Source organism: Callithrix jacchus, chromosome 18 (assembly GCF_049354715.1).
Source record: "Callithrix jacchus isolate 240 chromosome 18, calJac240_pri, whole genome shotgun sequence".
NCBI lineage: Eukaryota > Metazoa > Chordata > Mammalia > Primates > Cebidae > Callithrix > Callithrix jacchus.
In genome coordinates this window covers 9,059,013-9,075,716 of record NC_133519.1, presented here as the reverse complement: position 1 = coordinate 9,075,716, position 16,704 = coordinate 9,059,013, and the positions used below count along the sequence as shown (strand labels likewise).

The following is a 16,704-nucleotide window of genomic DNA, read 5'->3' as shown; positions in this document are numbered from 1 at the left end:
TGAGATAGGGAGTTTAAGACATCATGATTACAGTAGATTAACAATATCCTGCTGCTAAGAAAACAAAATAGAGACTGAAGCCAGGTTCCTACACTTTTTCCAATAATTGAACTGTTGCAGTTGTTGAAAGAGGCCACGAATGACCATTCTAGGGCATGTGAGAAATTTCAGTTATCTTTCTTTTAATAAAACCCGTTGCTTTAAGAAGTCTGAGTGAATACAACTCAAGGAGTCCACAGAATCGTGACGAAGTATCTGCCTTACTGGAAGGGCACAAGGTCTGTATCTCCATTTCGGGAAGTGTCATGAAAGCATGGAAATGAATTTAAGAGTTGAAATATATAAGGGTTTCAAAAACCATTATATCAGCACCACACGATGATGTAGGCATTATTACATGCACTTTAAGAGTGAGTTTCTCTCACATTCATCTTTTATGACTACCATAAAAAATGACAAGTGCTGGTGAGGATGTGGAAACGTAAGGAGACACATACAGTTAGTGGGAATGTGAAATGATAAAGCTACTAGGGAGCATAGTATAGCATTTTCTGAAAAAAATTAAAGTAGAAATACCACATGGCCCAACAATTCAACGTTATCTCACTTGATGAATTAAAAGCGGGGACTTAAGGAGATATTTGAATGCCTGTATTCATGATAATATTATTTACAGGAGCCGATTCACAAGCAAGTCAAATGTGCACCAATAGATAATTGCATAAACGAAATAGGTTGTATACACAAAATAGAATATTACTCAGTTTTAAGTTACAACTTGGATGAACTTTGAGGACATATCTGAAGTGAAATAAGGCAATCACAAAAGGACAAATACAGTATGATTCTATTTATATAAGGTACCAGGAGCCAAAGTAATAGAGACAAAAAAGTAGAATGCTGGTTTCCAGAGGCCAGTGGAAGCGGAAAATGAAGAACTTCTATTAATGAGTAAGGAGTTTCAGTTTTTCAAGAAGTTCTGGAAATAAATTTTGGTGCTAGTGGCACAACTATGTAAATCTGGATCTCCTCAGGTCAGGAGTTTGAGACCAGCCTGGCCAACATGATGAAACCCTGCCTCTACTAAAATACACAAATTAGCGGGTATGGTGGCAGACACTTGGAATCCCAGCTACTTGGGAGGCTGAGGCAAGAGAATCACTTGAACCTGAGAGTCAGAGGTTGCAATGAGCCAAGATCGGGCCATTGCATTCCAGCCTAGGCAAGAAGAGTGAAACTCTGTCTCAAAAAACAAAACAAAGAAACAAAAAAGTGAGTTTCAGATGGGTTAAATAAAGTTCCTGAGCTTATAGAACTTCCAAATGCTACAGTGTGGCTACACATCCACTTTCTCTGCTTCTGATTAGTAGGCTCTTACCAAATCTACTTGATAAGTATGCAGACCCTGCACTGAAGAGTAACTGCTGTGAAACGGAACAATACTTTATTACATGGAATGATACTGTATTATCCATGATTATAAGTTATTTTGAAATGATAAAATGTTAACTGACTTCAAGAGTAGTCAAAGCAGATTTAGTTACAGCAGCATTTACCAGCACAGAGAGTTGGTATCTCATCAATTTATGGCAATTTTCTTTTGAGTGTAAGTAATGCACAGATGTTAAGGATCATCACCTACCTATAGTCTGTCAATCCAAATGAAAGGACAGAGTTGTCACTTTGATCTTAACAGAAGGCAGAAATGTCATGCTGTTCAGCATCCAACCCCTCATTTGTGAAAATGTCACTTTGTCTATAGAGGCAAAATATGTATTGCCTCTATAATCCACATATTATATGAAACCTAAAATTTTTCTTGAGCTGATATAATTTAATGCTTACTTAGAAATACACCATGTAAATTTATGATGCTAATAATCATTTTCTTTTTAATGTGTATCTGAAACACTTAAAAGAAGAGTCATTTGTTGGAAAATCCTACAAACATAAAAGCAGGTTTTTCACTGCTTCTAAAATGTTGGCATTTTTATACAAAACTTAATTTTCCCCAAGAGGGAGATAAAAAAGGATATGTTTGGGTGCCTTACTTAGTAGACAGGAAAATCTAATTAGCATTAAATTAGACTACAGTATCAGGGTTAGCCATATGTATTTCAGTTTAATTGGAGAAAACTACAGAGTTCATTAATCAAATTCGCTACGCAATATACAGAAAATGTTGCACATGGCAAAGGCTTGCAAATACAAACACCAGAAATCGTGGATCTATACCTCAAATACAGAAATTGCTTTTATTCAATGTATTTTTTGCTAGTTTGAATGTCCATAACTTAATGTGAATTATATTTAATGACACAGGGCTACTAACATTTTAAATGTGAATCAAATAATAAATTTAAGCCATTTTGCATGTAATTTTAATGTTTGATTGATAAAGATTCAGATACACCAATAAATTGATCTGAAGTTCTTCATTAGTTTAACAAGATTTGTGCAAATGGAATTCATAGGCTGTGTTGGGGTCTTAAGGAGAATAAGGGTGTATAGAAGATGATTGTGGTTTCTATACGTTATTTCTCCTTCCCTCTCTGCTACCCTTTGCCTTTGCTCAGTGCATGGCCCCAGGCAAGAATTACGATTTTTTAAACCAACCATGACACTCTTATCCCTTCTGTCACGTTGGTAACTTTTCCACCTTCCCCTGCAACCATGATGTCCTGTTGAGCATGCTCTAAGCAATGCAGTGTAAAAGCTTCAATGCTTGTGTGCTTCAGGGGATGAAACACGCTTCTTGCGTGAGGGACAATCAGAGAATGGAAAGGTTCTTATTCATGTGCCTCTTTCCTGCTTGGGAAGTTGAAGATTTCTATAACTTTCATGAGACTATTCAATTTCCCAGACACGGGAATCCAAAGCAAGGGACTACAGAGTGATTCGACGGCGTAATTGGGAATCAAATTAAAAACCTGGCATCTGACACTAGCTAAGATTTGAATCAGAAAAGGTCTTTTTACCTGGATTTATTGCCTGTGATTAAATAAACCTAAAAGAGTGAATAATTTGAGAATAAATCAAATAGACCTGCCACTATTTGTTAAAGGCTGGGGAGGGATAACATGGGGAGAAATGCCAGATTTAGGTGACGGGAGGATGGAGGCAGCAAACCACCTTGCCATGTATGTGCCTGTGCAACAATCCTGCATGTTCTGCATATGTACCCCAGAACCTAAAGTACAATTAAAAAAAAAGAAAAAGAAAAAGGTAATATATTCAGGAATAAATGTTCAAGATATTTTGTAAAATACAAAGATTAATAGTTAACAATTTATCATATGGAATTTAACACAAATATCTTGTGGCTACCTGAATTTGAAATATATATAATTTAAACTGGATATATTTGTAGGAGAAATATACAATATACTTTCAGAAGACCCACTATACTTGTTCAAACACTATAAACACATATAGTGATTTCTAAATGGGTGAGAAAGAACATCCTAACAAAATAAACAAAAAAGCTTGAATGAGTCAAAATGCATTAATGAGCAGAGTTACAATCTAACTGCAAACTGTCTTTAGGTTTTCAATTTATTAAAGATAAGATATTTAGCATTATTTTTAGTTTTTTATTTAGATATAATAACCCAAAGCATGAAAAAATCTACTTTCCTTTAACCTAAAGAAACCACATAATTTTTTTTTGGTTCTTTGTTCATTTTGTAATATTATCCTGAGAGAGGAAACTAAAAATTAAGGATCCCAATTCACTATTCCAAAAGGAAAAAAAATAAGGTGAAAACTGAGTTTTGCTGCAACTTTCTTTTTGTTCCTAAGCAGATACCTAGAGATAAAGGGTTAAGTATCCCCAAAGGCAGCTACTCTCTGTTCATCTTATCTTATGTAAAGTGCTGATTCACTGAGGGAGCCTAAGCTGACTATTTGCCTATTTGCTTCTTTGATCTTGCAACTTGTGGATTACAATACCCCACTCTTTCCCCTCCAGCCCATTTTCCTCTTAAATATTGAAGCCCTCAAATTCATCTTTAGAGAAAGGCGAAGACCTCAGACTGCTTCTCTGATTTTTACTTTTTTCCCTTCTGGGCATGTCCTTAACCTTCGCAAAATAAGTTTCTAAATTAATTGAGACCTGTCTCAGATACTTTTGGGCTTACAATCCTAATGTAACATGTCTGGATCCATGGTTCCTTCTAAAATGTAGTCATTTGTTATTTTAACAATATGACTCTAAAGAGCAATCTATTATTTTTTTCCTAGAACTTCTTGATTATTTCCACAACAATATTTGCCCTTCCTGAGTTAAGCTTGATGTGTCTTCAGGGTCAAGTCTCATTTAACTTTGTCCCGTGTTTGTATTATATCTTTTAATAGGACTGAAAAATTAAATTGCATTTATATAAAATGGATAGTTTTCTTTACTATGTGAAGTGTGTATTGAATATGATGATTCAGATTTTGAAAACAAAACAACCACAAAACAGTTTCTAAAATGTTTTTTCTTGTGAAAAGTTTGCCAGACAAGAAGGGTATTCACTCATAAAATTAATGAATTCCAAAGCAGTTTGCTGGCACTTGTTCTAGATTGTCCTGAGTATATGGCCAGAATTTGAATTTATACCTATGGCCTCAGATTCTCCTACTAAGTTACAGAACAAGGTAAATGAGAAGGTCATCAATGAAGAAACTGAAATTACTAGAATTGCTTCCAAATTCATATTTATACTCTTCACAGCAGATAAAGTTAGGCTGCTAAAGGCCTAAAGGGTTTCTTTTGGTCCTTCTATGATAGTTTGAAGGAGTGTACCTTGTCCCTGGGGAACTCTTTTCCATATAGCAGGACATTTTCATCCTTTTTCCCTATACTGGGGAAATGGATTCACTACATTTGCTCATTTTGTATTTTTCCCTACTCAACTCCTCGTATTTGGAAAAGTGATTCTGAGAATTGCATGATAACATTTACTAGGTTATCTCCCATCCAGCAGGTTACACTGGGAATCCTGAGAACAATGACGGTACAGATGCGTCCTGGTTTGTGACATTTTTTCCGGGGAATTTTGAGCTCAGGTATTTATCTGGGGAATTAATAAAATAAGTTATTTTTTAAGAAATAAAGATAATCGAAGATATTGTAGTAAAATGATTAAAATAGTAATGATTTTTAAACTACATACAAGATGTAAATCACATTTCTACTTTACAATGTAAAATAAGTAAGCACAGATCTTATCCTAACAGTGGCTTCTCATTTACTTTTTTTTGTTTGTTTGTTTTGCTTCATTGGAAGCATTTTATTTATTTTTGAAATTATTATTTTTTTATTTTACTCTAAGTTTTGGGGTACAGGTGCCGATCTCGGAGGATTGTTACATAGGTATACACGTGCCATGTGATTTGCTGCCTCCATCCCCCTGTCACCTACATTAGATACTTCTCCTAATGTTATCCCTCCCTAATCTCCCCACCCCCTGCTATCCCTCCCCAACTCCCCCAACAGACCTCAGTGTGTAATGTACCCCTCCCTGTGTGCATGTGTTCTCGTTGTTCAACACCCACTTATGAGTGAGAACATGCTGTGTTTGGTTATCTATTCTTGTGTCAGTTTGCTGAGAATGATGGTTTCCAGATTCATCCATGTCTCTGTAAGGGACATTAACTCATCCTTTTTTATGGTTGCATAGTATTCCATGGTGTATATGTGCCACATTTTCCCTATCCAGTCTATTGCTGATGGGCATTTGGGTTGGTTCCAAGTCTTTATTATTGTCAACAGTGCCACAATGAACATACGTGTGCATGTGTCTTTGTAATAGAACAATTTATATCTTTTGGGTATATACCCAGTAATGGGATTGCTGGGTCAAATGGTATTTCTATTTCTAGATCCTCGAAGAATCATTACTCTGTCTTCCATAATGATTGAACTAAGTTACACTCCCACCAACAGTGTAAACGTGTTCCTATTTCTCCACATCCTCTCCAGCATCTGTTGTCTCCTGATTTTTTAATGATTGCTATTCTAAATGGGGTAAGATGATATCTCAATGTGGTTTTGATTTGCATTTCTCTAATTACCAGTGATGATGAGTATTTTTTCATGTGTTTGTTGGCCTCATAAATGTTTTCTTTTAAAAAGTGTCTGTTCATATCTTTCACCCACTTTTTGATGAGGTTGTTTGTTTTTTTCTTGTAAATCTGTTTTAGTTCTTGTATGTTTTCTCCCCATTCTGTTGGCTGCCAGTTCATTCTAATGATCATTTCTTTTGCTGTGCAGAAGCTCTTAAATTTAATTAGATCCCATTTGTCTATTTTGGCTTTTGTTGTCTTGTTTTTGGTATTTTAGTCATAAAGTCCTTGCTTATGCCCATGTCCTGAATGCTATTGCCTAAGTTTTCTTCTAGAGTTTTTATGATGTTAGGTCTTATGTTTAAATATGTTTAAATCTTTAATTCATTGGGAGTTGATTTTTGTATAAGGTGTAAGGAATGGGTAAAGTTTTAACTTTCTGAACATGGCTAGCCAGATTTCCCAACACTATTGATTAAACAGGAAATCCTTTCCCCATTGCTTGTTTTTGTCCAGTTTGTCAAAGATCAGATGGTTGTAGATGTGTGGCATTAGTTCTGTAACAGAGATATACACCAATGGAACAGAACAGAGGCCTCTGTTCTGGTACCAGTACCATGCTGTTTTGATTACAGTAGCCTTGTAGTATAGTCTGAAGTCAGGTAGCATAATGCCTTCAGCTTTGTTCTTTTTGCTTAGGATTGTCTTGGCTATGTGGGCTCTCTTCTGGTTTCATATAAAGTTTAAGGTGGTTTTTTCCAGTTTTGTGAAGAAGGTTAACGGCATCTTCATGGGGATAGTATTGAATATGTAAATTACTTTTGGCCATATGGCCATTTTTACAATATTGATTGTTCCTAACCATGAGTATGGAATGTTTTTCCATCTGTTTGTGTCCTCTCTTATTTCCTTGAGCAGTAGTTTATAGTTCTCCTTGAAGAGTTCCTTCATGTCCCTTGTTAGTTGTATTTCTAGGTATTTTGTTCTCTTTGTAGCAATTGTGAATGGGAGTTTGTTCATGATTTTGCTCTCTGTTTGTCTGTTATTGGTGTTCAGGAATGTTTGTGATTTTTGCACATCGACTTTGTATCCTGAGACTTTGCTGAAGTTGCTTATCAGATTAAAGAGATTCTGGGCTGAGCTGATGGGGTCTCCAAAATATACAATCATGTCATCTGCAAATAGAGACAATTTGACTTCTTTTCTAATTGAGTACCCTTATTTCTTTTTCTTGCCTGATTGCTCTGGCTAGAATTTCCAATACTGTGTTGAATAGGAATGGTGAGAGTGGGCAGACTTGTCCAATGCCAGTTTTCAACGGGAATGCTTCCAGGTTTTTTGCCCATCCCGTATGCTATTGGCTGTGGGTTTGTCATGAATAGCTTTTATTATTTTGAGATATGTTCCATCGATATCTAGTTTATTAAGAGTTTTTATCATAAAGGGCTTTTGAATTTTGTTGAAGGCCTTCTCTGCATCTTTGAGATAATCATGTGGTTTTTGTCTCTGCTTCTATTTATGTGACAGGTTATGTTTTTAGATTTGACCATGTTGAACCAGCCTTGCATCCACGGGATGAAGCCTACTTGATCGTGATGGATAAGTTTTTTGATGTCCTGCTCTGTTCGGTTTGTCAGTATCTTATTAAAGATTTTTGCAGCAATGTTCATCATAAATATTGGCCTGAAATGTTCTTTTTTAGTTGTGTCTCTGCCAGGTTTTGGTATCAGGATGATGTTCATCTCATAAAATGAGTTAAGGAAGATTCCCTTTTTTTGTATTGTTTGGAATAGTTTCAAAAGAAATGGTACCAGCTCCCTTTGTATATCTGGTAGAATTTGGCCGTGAACCCATCTGGACCTGAACTTTTTTGTCTGGTAGGTGATTAATTGCTGCCTGTGCTTCAGACCTTGTTATTCTCTTGTTTCTTTATTTTGAACCATTTCTCCGTGCTGGGATGTGCGTGTGTGTGTGTGTGTGTGTGCGCGCGCGCACACGCGTGCACGTGCAGATGTGCAATTTAGAAGAATACAGGAGAATTAATAGATAAAATGTTCCATATTCCTTATAGCTTTCATAAAATCTTCCCTTTGTCTTTCTAATCAAAGCCAATTTAGATTCAAAGACACTTTTAGGGTCATATTATTTTTGCTCAAAACTTCAACTGTCCATTAAATCTGTCACTGAGGTTTGGTGGTCAGTCTCTGCACATTTGGTTATTGAAGTGATTCTTTTTTCCCTCTGATTTCTGTGAATTTTCTTCCTATATGTCTGTGTAATACTTTATTTTACTTTGGATTTGGCACTCTGATTAATACTTATGTCAAACTCTAGCCTTCACTGATGATTTTGTATCCTAGAGTAAATTATGTCAGTTTAATTACAGATTCAGTTTATTTTCAATGTAAGGAATCACATATATTTATTTTTAATTTAGAGAATCTTAAAATAACAAATCATTTTCTATTAGACTTTGGATGTGACTTCCAGTCAATTTTGTTCTCTTCTCTAGTTTTTTGATATGACATATCCACATGTTAAAACTTATTTATTTACATAGGCTTTTATATTGGCTAAATCATAGAGTTTGCTAAATCTGAGATGTTGACAAGCACCTGAATTTTGTATGCCTTAAATCTGCAGTGTCAGAAAATAAATTTAAGCTATATTTCAAGTAATTAAAGAATATTAAAGTGTCAGATCGTTTTTATTGTTTTGTATTAATTGTGATGTTATTTTTTATTTAATAAGTATTACCCCTGACTGGCCAATGATGAATGAATCATTAGCTCTTTGTAACCATTGCACTTTTGTGCTATATATCTGATATTATATAACACAATATGTTATGAATTTTAATGCATTGAAGATTTTATTTAAAAGATGGAACTAAATTCTACTTTAAATTTTACAGGTGGCTAGAATGTAATATTTTTTCAGTCCTAGAAAGTTCACTTACCTCCAATAAGAGTTACAATTTTTATTCCAACTTTACTTGAAAGGTAAAAGAAGAATTCCACAAAAAAGACAATATAAACAGTCATATCTTGATTTAAGTACACAAAATCCAAAGCATGTAGCAGTCACAATAACTGAGACACCTTAAGCCTATGTAGTGATTTTTTTCCTAAAAATTCAATGTATCCTGGCTAATGATAAAGCTCAGTTTCTGTGAAATTATATGAGGAGATTTCTCTGATAATACTCTGCCAGCTTCCTGGAGAGAAACAAGCTGGAGGTGACAAGTGCCAATACACTGTGGCATAAGTTGGCATTTCAGTTTTCAACAGTAAGAGAAGCAGTCAGTCATTTCAACGTCAGCCAGGTGGATATAGAGTGACTTCGTGGAAAGTAACGAATTCATTATATACCTTGATAGCTCTTCTAGAAGCTTTTTCTGAAACAGGTGAGATAAAAGGGCTTTTAACGATAAACCAACAAATAAGTTGGACATGTTAAAATGAAGAAAACATGTTGGGGGCATGATTGACGAGATGCCTCAGCATATTATCCTTAGGAAACCAAATGTAGATTAGACAGGTCCCCAGAGCCTAACTAAGGTAGCTAAATCCTCTGCCTTTAGAAAGGATCACGCATATATAATGCTGCAAAATTCAAAGCTGATTTTGCTTTTGGATTTGGTTTTCTCTTGGTCAATAGCAGGGACACATGCACATATATATTTTAAATATAAAATAATAAGGTCATGTACATTGAAGAATAAAGCAATAAAATTATTCTGAATTCTATATTTGTCACAAAATATTACCTATATAAATTTATAGTGTAGGGCGGACAAAATAATTTTTCTTCTATTCTTCTGAATTCTCAGCTAGGACCTTAATAAACCTCAACTCTACTAAACATATAAAAATTAGCTGGATGGTGGTGAGCACCTGTAATCCCAGCTACTTGAGAGGCTGAGGTGTAATAAAAATTACTATTTTTATGTTCTCTATGACTTTATAAGCAAACAATATATCAGTAGAGACCTACAAGGATTCCTGTAAACATGGATTTAGCCTTTACTGAGAAAAGCAGGTGGTTCTGTGCCTGTGTCAGAAATCAATAGCTGGGATTGTAACCCCAGTCCCACACCCACCTTACTGCAGACGTGGAAAGTTGCTAAACACTTTGGCCTCTGTCTTCCATCTTTAACAAAATGGTAAAACACCCATTTCTATTTTCTATGAGTATGGGAAAGATAAACAGAATTGTTAACACAGTGCTAGTGATCAGAGGTAGCTCGCCCAAGGCCCAGGAATGGACTTGATGAGGGGTCATCTCTCTCCCCCTTGCACCATGGAACACAGCTACAAACACCAGGATACAGAAAGAGCCAAGCAGCTAAGAGCCTGTCTACTGCCCATTGTTTTCCAATGCCATCTATTGGGTCACAATTCAAACTACAACACTGGAAAACATTTGACTAACTCTGCCTTCTGCAAAAGCAAGGTCGAGAATTCAAGAATGAATAAAGACCCTGTACAGAGCCTTAGCCATCTGCAAACTTTAAGAAGTGAAGCCAACTGTTTATATCCAACTTACATTACACTTAAAACAATACTAACCCTCCCAGATGAAAAAGAATCAGCACAGGAACTCTGGAAATTCAAAAAACCAAAGTGTCCTCTCACCTCCACATGTGCTAACGAACTCCCCAGCAATGGTTTCTAACCAGTCTGAAATGACAGATAGGAAACTCAGAATCTGGATGGCGAGGAAGCTCTTCAAGATTCAGGAGAAAGTTGGAACTCAATTTAAGAAAGCAAGGCAATTCAGTAAAATAGTTCAAGAGTTCAGAGACAAATATCCATTTTCAAAAAGACACAAACTGAACTATTTTAGCTAAAAAAATTGACTACAGGAATTTCATGATTCAGTCACAAGTACTAACAGAAGAATAGAACAAGCTGAGAAAAGAATCTCAGAGCTTTAAGACCAGATTTTTGAATCAACATAGATAAAAATAAAGAAAAAAAAACTTAAGAAAAAGGAAGATAACCTCTAAGAAATATGGAATTATGTAAAAAGACCAAGCCCATGACCCATTCACATTCTTGAGAGAGTAGGAGAAAGAGTAAGTAACTTGGAAAATAGATTTGAACATAGAGCCCATGAAAATTTCTCTCATCTCACCAGAAAGATTGGCATGCAAATCAAAGACATACAGAGAACCCTCGCCAGGATCTACACAGCACAGCCATCCTCAGAGCACACAGTCAGCAGATGCACCAAGGTCAATGCAGAAGAAAAATTCTCAAAGGCAGCTGGAAGAAGGAACCCTACAGGGCTGTCAGCAGACCTCTCATCACAAATTTCAGAAGTTAGAGGAGATTGGGGACATATTTCCAGCATCCTTAAAGAAGAAATGGCAAACAAGCCTTTCATATCCTGCCAAACTAAGCTTCAAAATGAAGGAGAAATATTAATAAAATCTTTCTCAGACAAGTAAATGCTGAGGTCGTTATTTCTACTAGACAAGCCTCATAAGAGGACCTTAAGGGAGTGCTAAATATAGAATCAAAAGAATGACACCTTCTCCCACAAAAGCCCACTTACACACATAGCCCACAGGCACTATAAAGCAACCAGATGATCAGTCCTGCATAACATCCAGCTAACAACACAGTGACAGGATCAGGTTTACACATAGAAATACTAACCTTGAATGTAAATGGGCTAAAGCCCTCACTTAAAAGACAGAGTGGCAGGATGGGAAAAAGACTCAACCACATGTTGTGTTCAAGACACCCATCTACCATGCAATGACACCCACAGACTCACACTAAAATTGTGGAGTAAGATCTATTATTGCAAATAGAAAACAAAAAAGAGCAGGAGTTGCTGTTCTTAAAACTAATAAAACAGACTTTAAGACAAAATTAAGAAGGACAATGAAGGGCAATGCGTGATAATAAAGAACACAATTCAACAAGTCTTAACTATCCTCAATATGTATTCCCCTAACTTTAGAGCACCCACATTTATAAAACAAGTTCCTTTTGGCTTACAGAAAGACGTAGACAACTATACAGTAATAGTGTGAGACTTCAACAATTCACAGGGAGTGCTAGACAGATTATGGAAGCAGAAAACGAAAAAAGAATCCCTCAACTTAAACTTGACACTCGACCAGTTGGACCTAACAGAAATCTGTGGAACACTCCACCCAACAATCACAGAATATACATTTTTCTTATCTTTACACAAAACATATTCTAAGATTTATCCCATGCTCAGTGTGTTAGTCTGTTTTCACATTACTACAGAGTAAAATCTGAGACTGGGTAATTTGCAGGGAAAGAGGTTCAATTGGCTCAGAGTTCTGCAGGCTGTACAGGAAGAATAATGCTAGCATCTGCTCAGCGTCTGGGGAGCCCTCAGAAAATTTCCAATCTCGGCAAAAGGTGAGGGAGGAACAGGAACATCACAGGCCAGAGCAGGAGCGACACAGTTTTAAATGAGCAGACCTCATGAGAACTCACTCACTGTCTGCTATATCTTGACTGTGTCCTCAACCAAATCTCATCTGAAATTCCCATGTGTTGTGGGAGGGACCCAGTGGGAGGTAACTGAATTGTAGGGGCAGGTCTTTTCCATGCTGTTCTCACGATAGTGAAGAAGTCTCACAAGATCTGATGGTTTCAAAAATGGAAATCTCCCTGCAGAAGCTGTCTTCTCTCGTCTGCCACCATGTGAAGCATGTCTTTTACCTTCTGCCATGATTGGGAAGCCTCCCCAGCCATGTGGAACTGAGTACATTAAACCTCTTTATTTTGTCAAGTGCCCAGTCTTGGGTGTGTCTTTATCAGCAGTGTGAAAAAATGGACCAATATAGTAAATTTTTACCAGGAGGTCAGTGCTTCTGAAAAGATACCTGAAAATGTGGAAGCAACTTTGGAACTGGGTAACAGGCAGTGGCTGGAAGAATTTGGAGGGCTCAGAAGACAGAGAAATGTGAGAAAGTTTGGAACTTCCTAGAGACTCGTTGAATGGCTTTGATTAAAATGCTGATAATTATATGGACAATGAAATCTAGGCTGAGGTGGTCTCAGATGGAGGCGAGGTGAGAAACTTGTTGGAAACTGGAGCAAATGTGATGCGTCATTTTTTAGCAAAGAGACTGGTGGCATTTTGCCTTTGCCCTACAGATTTGTGGATCTTTGAACTTAGAGATGATTTGGGTTATCTGGCAGAGAAATTTCTAAGAAGCATATGCATAATAATCTACAGTTACAAAAAATAAATCAATATTGTATGAGTTGGGGTCAGAGAAGATTTGCATCTAAATGATCATTTTTCATCATTTTGGAATGACAGAAACTCATGATAGAATTGATTTGGAAAATCAATTCTAAATTTGATTGTCTTTGTGATTAGAAGGGATATATATTGGCAAAATTCTTTAAAACGTCCATTATACTTGTTTGCAGAATATTTTATTAAATTATACCTCAACAAAGTTCATTAAAATCAAGCAACTAATTTCAAAATAACATAAAAAATAAAATGATATTGTTTGAATAAATGCAGGGAAAGCATTTGTAAAATTTAAGATAATTTTAGCAAAATTAGAGGATAGTATTTGTTGATAAAAAGTAGAATAAATGGAGGTGGAAGGACTGATTAAGGTCAGAAATTTGAGACCAGCTTGGGCTACAAAGCAAGACCCTGTCTCTAAGAAAAATAAAATGAAAAACCATTGAAAAGTGAAATGACAATGGATACCCTCTTGGCTAGATTGAAACTTCTGAATCCAGATGACCTTAGAGGGGAAATCATCAAAGCTGGATTGAAAAGTGGACCCATTACATCAACGACAAGGTTTATTTTTGAGAAAACATTGGCCCAGGTTTTACTGAAGCAAGGAAGAAGGCTGCCTTCTTTTGACCACCATGAGGCAGCTGCCATAGCTCTCACACAAGACACACAAAGGATTTTGAAGTCAGCCAAAAGGAACCCAACTAATCAGGCTGGATTTTCTGAAGACAGAGATTGTGGTTACAGTGTGGGCCTGAATTCTCCAGAGGAGAAACTGGGACGTCCAAGAACTGCTCGTTGTCCCCCAGCACTGTGGCGGGGGCCAGGACTGAGTTTATGGAGCCTCCTCTCTACTATGGGGTGTGTCCAGTGTATGAGGACGTCCCAGCGAGACATGAAAGGATCCATGTTTACGTAAATCAGAAGGAAGCACTGCAAGCTGTGAAAATGATCAAAGGGTCCCGATTTAAAGCTTTTTCAACCAGAGAAGCTGCTGAGAAATTTGCTAGAGGAATTTGTGATTATTTCTTTTCACCAAGCAAAACATCCTTACCACTTTCTCCTGTGAAAATAGCACCACTCTTTAGCAATGATGAGTCGAAAGATGGGTTGTGCTTGTCTGAATCAGAAAGTAAACAAAGAGCAAGCCAACAGTTAGAAAAATTCTTGCACGCAGGACCTCACAGCCAAGCTCCGGAAAGCTGCGGAGAAGAGAGAGGAGGACATTTTTTCTGATCTCATCTGGGGCAACCCCCGGTATCTGATTGGCTCAGGGGACGACCCAACCATCGTGCAGGAAGGGTGCAGGTACAACGTGATGCATGTTGCCGCCAAGGAGGACCAGGCTTTTATCTGCCAGCTGACTCTGGACGTCCTGGAGAACCCTGACTTCATAAGGCTGATGTACCCTGATGACGACGAGGCTGTGCTGCAGAAGCGCATCCGCTATGTCGTCGACCTCTACCTGAACACCCCCGACAAGATGGGCTATGACACACCGTTGCATTTTGCTTGTAAGTTTGGAAATGCAGACCTAGTCGATGTGCTTTCATCACATCAGTTGACTGTCAAAAACCCAAGGAATAAATATGCTAAAACACCCGAAGATGTAATTTGTGAAAGAAGCAAAAACAAATCTGGAACTGAAGGAGCGGATCAGAGAGTATTTGAAGGGTCACTATGTGCCGCTCCTGAGAGCAGAAGACACATCTTCTCCAGTCATTGGGGAGCTGTGGTCCTCAGACCAGACGGCCAAGGCCTCTCGTGTCGGCCGTTATGGAGGCAGCCCCCGAGACCCTGTGCTGACCCCGAGAGCCTTCGCGGGGCCCCTGAGACCAGCCAAAGCGGAAGATTTTCGCAAACTCTTGAAAACTCCACCTCGCGAGAAAGCAGGCTTCCTTCACAACTTCAAGAAATCGGACTTGAAAAGAGGCTTGGAGAGAGTGTGGAGGGAGCTAGCTCATGAGCTGGGGTATCCCTGGGTTGAATACTGGCAATTTCTGGGTTGTTTTGTTGATCTGTCTTCCCAGGAAGGCCTGCAAAGACTGGAAGATTATCTTACTCAGCAGGAAATAGGCAAAAATGCTCAACAAGAAACAGGAGAAAGGGAAGCCTGCCGAGATGAAGCCGCCACGTCTGGCAGCAATTCCATTTCCATGAGTGCGTTTCTAGATGAAGATGACATGAGCTTGGAAGAAATAAAAAATCGGCAAAATACAGCTCGAAAGAATGGCCAGCCCAGGTTGGGTGCTTTGGAAATGCGGGGTGCAGCACCTTCCCCTCGGAGCAGGAGGCAGACCTCATAGAAACCTCAGAGCCAGGTGGTCTGCGCAGCGGCAGAAATGGGCTCTGTCCTCCTCTGAGTCACAGCAAGACCATGGAGGGCAAGAAAGCAAAGGCACCCCGTGGGGAGGAAGCTCATTTACCACCTGTCGCCGGTTTATCTGCTGAATTTGATAAACTGAGTTTGCAAAATCTGGGAAGTAGCGTTTCTAAGACACCAGATGAAAATATGAAAACTAAAGATAAGATCCCGACTTCAAGAATTGATGCAGTAGGAAGTGACTTGATGGAGGCGGCTTCTCCTGCAGACCAACTCGGGAATGACCAGGGGAGGACAGAGTGGGAAATGTCAGCCAGCATTGCTAGAATGTCCTTGGGCCCCAGCTGCCCCGGGCACGAGGATCAGCAGATCGAGCTCACGAGGGAATCGGCCAGGCGGCTCTTCCTTTTTGGAGAGGAGCCGTCAAAACTAGATCAGGATGTTTTCGCTGCTCTTGAATGTGTGTACGTCGACCCCCATCAGTTCCCGGCTGTGCACAGATGGAAGAGTCCTGTCCTGTGCTACTCACCCTCCAACAAACAGGGTTGGCCCAGCCCCACGCTGAAAGGAAAGTTCAAGTCTTGGCTGCTGGATCTCAGCAGACCTCACAGCTACAGTCCGGGGAGAAATGGTGCGGCCAGGAGCAGCCCCAGAAAGGCAGGCCCAGGCAGCCCTGGGTGCTACAGTCCCGTGCTCTGCAGGAGGACGCGCCTGGCCGAGCTCACCACCCTGTAGGCTCACAGCTGGGGCTTCTTTCGGTGTTCATTTTTATAGGAAGAAGGGTCATATGTTTATTGCTAAAATGTCGCAAAGGAGTATATTCTGATTAAATTATTAATCCTCAAAAAAAGTAAAATAAATAAGTTTTTGGCAATATTTAATCTAATTTTAACGTAAAAACCATCAGTTAACTATAAATATGAAGGCATATCATAAATGAATGACAATTGTGTACAAAAAGAAAATATTACACTTATTAAATATTGAAACTGTTTTTCCTGAGATTAAATAAAACAAACAAGAACATTTTACTTTCATTGCAATACCCCACCTCTATGTAAGGCAAA

General features: G+C 38.2%; 1 pseudogene; it reads left to right on the top strand.

The window, feature by feature from the left end:
- The first annotated feature begins 13,768 nt into the window (after window positions 1–13,768).
- Window positions 13,769–16,429, top strand: LOC144580150 (ankyrin repeat and LEM domain-containing protein 2 pseudogene; annotated as a pseudogene).
- The last annotated feature ends 275 nt before the right edge of the window (window positions 16,430–16,704 follow it).